This window comes from Triticum aestivum, chromosome 7A, assembly GCF_018294505.1.
Source record: "Triticum aestivum cultivar Chinese Spring chromosome 7A, IWGSC CS RefSeq v2.1, whole genome shotgun sequence".
In the NCBI taxonomy this organism is placed as follows: Eukaryota; Viridiplantae; Streptophyta; class Magnoliopsida; order Poales; family Poaceae; genus Triticum; species Triticum aestivum.
Genome location: NC_057812.1, coordinates 269,534,133 through 269,539,596, shown reverse-complemented (window position 1 = coordinate 269,539,596; position 5,464 = coordinate 269,534,133). Strand labels below are relative to the sequence as shown.

Genomic DNA, 5,464 nt, shown 5'->3' with positions numbered 1-5,464 from the left:
AACCGCGTTACTAAACACTTCCGCTTTCGGTATACGAGGGTATGTTGACACACTCTCCCCTCTTGTTTCTATGCATCTCCTAGACAGATCTTGCGAGTTCGTAGGGAATTTTTTGAATTACTACGTTCCCGAACAGTGGCATTCGAGCCAGATCTATGCGTAGATGATATATGCACGAGTAGAACACAATGAGTTGTGGGTGATAATAGCCATACTGCTTACCACCAACATCTTACTTCGATTCGGCGGTATTGTTGGATGAAGCAGCCCGGAGTGACATTACATGACCGCATTCATGAGACTGGTTCTACCGACGTGCTTCGCACACAGGTGGCTAGCGGGTGTCTATTTCTCCAACTTTATTTGAATCGAGTTTGACTACGACCGGTCCTTGTTGAAGGTTAAAACAGAACACTTCACGAAAAATCTTTGTGGTTTTGATGCGTAGGTAAGAACGGTTCTTGCTAGAATCCCATAGCAGCCACGTAAAACTTGCAACAACAAAGTAGAGGACATCTAACTTGTTTTTTGCAGGGCATGTTTTGTTGTGATATGGTCAAGACGTGATGAGATATAAATTGTTGTGTGAGATGATCATGTTTTGTAAAAGTTATTGGCAACTGGCAGCAGCCTTATGGTTGTCGCATTAATTTATGAAATGCAATCGCCATGTAATTGCTTTTCTTTATCACTAAGCAGTAGCAATAGTCGTAGAAGCAATAGTTGGCGAGACGACAACGATGCTACGATGGAGATCAAGGTGTCAAGCCGGTGACGATGGAGATCATGACGGTGCTTTGGAGATGGAGATCAAAGGCACAAGATGATGATGGCCATATCATGTCACATATTTTGATTGCATGTGATGTTTATCCTTTATGTGTCTTATTTTTCTTAGAACAGCGACAACATTATAAGATGATCCCTCACTAAATTTCGAGGTATAAGTGTGTAGCGACCAGACCTCAAACGGTCAAGTCTCTATGCCTAAGTGTCATCCCTGGATCGGTATTGCTGACACACACAATACTCGAGGATTTATTGCAGAGTTTCAATCACGCATTTATTACATCGAGAGTCACAAAAAGAGAGCTTATTACAATAATATGACTGAAGGCCATCTAAAAAGATAACTGCAGAAGTGTTAAAGATAAATGAGTCCATCCAACTCCACGGTAAAACTGAGTGCACGACAACGACCTAGCGCACCTTACTCCTCGTCTGAAAATTCTGCAACATAATACGTTGCAGCCCGTGTAGGTCAGCACATGGAATATGCTGGCAAGATAACACTATACAACAATGAACAAAATAACAGCTATGACTACATGCATATATGGTTGGTGGAGGCTTATGGTTATCATTTGCATAAAGCTAGTTTTTCCCTACAACAAAGGAATATATTTTATTTAACTACAAAGTTTGTTGAAAACATTGAGAAGGTAACCCCAACTCAATCCCAAAATTAAAAGTTATAACTAGACAAATTAATTAAGAAAAGTGATGAGATCAACATAATAATTCAAGCACCAGATACTCAAGATGTCCATAACCGGGGACACGGCTAACCATGATTAGTTTGTACACTCTGTGGAGGTTTGTGCACTTTTCCCCACAAGTCTCTATCTCCTTCGTTAAATTTCTCACACTATGTGATGTTTGAGAAACGGATGACCAAGACACAGTCTTTCAGAAGCATTAACTCTTTATGATGGGTAGACAGTACCACCTACATCCCCTACATCTACTAGTCTACCACTGAAAGAGGTCACACAACATACTCAACTATGCCAGAGCCCATAATGGCTTGTGGCTGCACACGGAAGTTTCCAGCATGAATAACATTATGATCCCTTTGATCCTGGGTGGCAAACCATAGGATGATCACACGGGTTCCCCGGGATCTCCTTGCACAACACTGGTATATCCCCAGGTGCCCACAACCAATCCACCCAGATGTGTATTAAAGTAGCCACCTTAAGTTAAACCTTAGTTAATAATCACTCTCACATCTTTCATGAAATCTCTCAAAACCAGTCCACGTCTACGAGCATAGCATAGCAGGATAAGCATAACGTAGTAACACCCAAGGTTTGAATAAAAGGCAACAGGTTCCTACCTCATCAACTACTTCCCAAATACCCGCATGTTATCAAATCCTACTCAATGAAATGTTTGAGGGTTGAAACTAATGCATAAAAATTGGGTAATAAAGGGATATGATCAAAGTGTTACTTGCCTTGCTGACGATCGGAAAACCCTAGAGATTCATAGTAGCAAGCCTCGCACTTCGGAAACTCTATCGTTAACAAACAATAACATACATAAGCACTCAAGCATAAGATTCAAAGTTAAAACCCAAAAGAAAAGAATTAAACTAAAATTTCAAGTGAAGAGCTTCGATGTGCAAAAAGAATCAATCGAATCGGAGTTACGAAACTCAAACTACGATCAAAAGAAGTTCAAATTCAAATCTGCTAGAAACCAAAGTTTGAATTTTCAAAATCATGTTCAAGTTGATTATATGGACAGAGGAGAACAAGACGAAGATTTTGGCGTTGGTTTCACTGGATTTGAACAAACGAGCAAAAAGTAGCGAAGGTTTAAAGATCAGGGACTAATCTGCGATAAAAGTAATTACAGATAGGTACGGCTAGCATATCTTAGTGCTTCGCATGCACGCTTTCGCCCTACAGTATTTTACGATGAATTAATTAAGTGGGTAAACAAAATTACATAAGCACACACTTTCGCCTTATAGACTTACCTTTGGAGCTTTCTCCTCGCTCCAAGTACTTAATTGATGTCAGCATACCATTATTAGTAGGAAAAATCACAGCTGATTGGTTTGTCACTTCATCATCCGAAGAAGACAAGTAACTCAAATGCGTCACACATGTCGGCTCGCGTATAAATACACCTGTCTGAGTCAGTGGCATGCCATTGGGCCCAGTTCTGTGGGACTTATTATTTTCATCGACCACTGTATTATTTAAAGTTGAACCAATAGTCAGATAATACAAATATATGCAAACAGATTGTTCCACCAAGCGATAAGGGACAAGATAGCAACCTTTTTTGTTTTCCTTTATTGCTTTGTTGGCACGAGGATTGTAACATTTGGGCGCAAGACCTGATTATTTCTCCCCAAAACAGAAGAGTATGAGGTTAGCCAAATGAATTAAAAGCTCAAAATATAAAAGCCAATAGGAATGTTATATGTAATCTAACAAGAATACTATTCTTTGCCAAAAGACAACATGATAATTTGTTTTAAGCCAACGACATGTATGACAAATTTAGAGCAATTTATATTTAGATCTGAAATTGCACATATGATAAATTTCATCATCATCAAGTAACAATATGAATAAAACAAATGATATGCACATGTATGGTAGCCAAAAACTACAAATCAGAACATAGTAGTATACATAAGTGATCAAGTATGAATTTTTCACAGCATTTCCATAGAACCTATCACAATAATTTCCAAGCATGTCTAATAATAGGCTTCACAACTTCCAGTCAACAGTGGGAGTATGAAGCATGATGCACTCGCACATACTGAATATTCAGACTAACTCACCCAGTATGTCCTGACCTTGTGATTATTCAGTTTCACACCTAAATCCAAGGGTTTCTCCTGGAGACTTCTAATTTCTGAGCTTGATGAGTATCTTTTGGACCTGCCATGTGGATCGTCATTTTAAAAATCAGTAATTCGGTGAGAAAAAAATTCCAATTGTAGTTGGAGCTGCCACTGAGTATTTATGTGCATATTTAGTACCAATGCATATTTACTATTTGGTTAACTTAAGCAACTATACTTCAAGATTTCAATTGTAAGCAATATCGCAATACAAGTATAATGTGGTACTACAAAAGTATAAGATCAATTGACAAGAATGTGGCTATCTGTGGTCCAGCAATCTATGCCAATAGATGAATAAAAAATCAAACTGCTATTATATTCGCTAATTATCAGTGCTAGCATTTATTATGTAAAAATCATATTAGAATAGAAGTGGGCTAGCATAGCAATCTAAGCATAGTAAACCATTCCTCTAGTATTAATATTGGAAAAAGGTAATGGTGCTTGATCTCCTAATCAGATCAGTTATTTCGGTCATTGCACATCTACAATTGCACAAGTAAGAAGATCCACCCATACCTTGGTCCTTCATGAAGTAGAACAGAAGACGAAGTCCTCACAATCCGTTCAATCTGAAGAATGTCGTGACCAGCGTTTGGCTTCTTTGGGTGAACCAGTGAGAGTCCCATTTGCTTTATATTCGTCTTCAATAGTAGTTTCTAGACAGCTCCACATTGGCGCGCGGATTTGAACTCAGAGTGCTATATATATATATATATATATATATATATATATATATATATATATATATATATATATATATATATATATGGGCCTGCAAGGATGGTTTCTAGACAGTTCCGCCTGGGTGCGCGGGTTTGGCAGAAAATTTGAATTTGGGAGGCGGCATGGGTGGACAGGATGACAGTAGCCAAGAATAGCACGCCGGTGGGGAAGGGCAAGGAGTAGTATGTGGCGGCGCCGTTGCCGCTGTGAATGAGCAGCTCGTAGCCGACGGCATACTTGGGGTAGTCAGTGTTGGAGGAGAGGGTGAAGGGGGCGGATGAGACATCGAGGAGGGGGAGGTGGTGGCGATGGTGGGCGGAGGTAGGTGGGAACACTACCGCAAAGGAAGAGGCAGAAGATCCGTCGGCGGTGGACCAGCGGCGGCCAGCGGCGGAGGAGACGGGTGAGACGGCGGAGGGGACGGCAAGGGGGAGAGAGGTGGCAGTGATGATCTATGCTAAGCCTGCAGCAGGAGAGGAGGAGGCAGTACATGCGTCGTTAGGCAGACGGCGGCGGCGGCCTGCTTGCCGAGGTTGGCATCGGATGAGACGGGGAAGGGGCAGAGCCACAGAGGAGATGTCGAGGAGGATGGGGTCGTCGCGGCGGTGAGAGGTGGGGCTGGTAGAAAGCATAAGGCGGGGGGAGGGGGCAGGGATTGAACGGCGCCGGCAGCTGCCACATCGCTGGATCGATTCCAGCGCTGCCGGCGGCAGTTCGTACGGTGCCTCCCGTTCTGGAGAGGAGACGGATAAGGTCGATAGTTGTTTTTTTACTTGGTGGGGGTGGGGCAGAGACTCGAACATAAAACTGAGGGGGCTTATCTGCAAATGTGTGATGTAACGGGCGTTTTTTGCAAAATGTACCATAGATTGATTACAATGCGTTGGATGCAGATCCAATGGTTGAAATTGAAGCAAGGCAGGCACACCATCATCACCAACTCGTATTTTTATAGGAGTGGAGATATTGTCTTCTCTCAATATTTTATTTATTTTCGAAATAATCGGAAAAGTAATTTCAAATAAAAATTACTTTGATCCAATTTACCAATGTTGAAAAAATCAAAAATGGAATTTATGAAAA

At 41.2% G+C, this 5,464-nt stretch overlaps 1 long non-coding RNA gene across 1 annotated transcript; it reads right to left on the bottom strand.

The window, feature by feature from the left end:
- Window positions 1–3,076: 3,076 nt before the first annotated feature.
- LOC123150188 (uncharacterized) lies at window positions 3,077–4,185 on the bottom strand. The gene is made up of 3 exons (XR_006474995.1): window positions 4,175–4,185; window positions 3,590–3,689; window positions 3,077–3,133 (listed from the first exon to the last, which is right to left on the bottom strand). It is a non-coding gene; the product is annotated as an uncharacterized lncRNA (long non-coding RNA).
- Window positions 4,186–5,464: the final 1,279 nt, after the last annotated feature.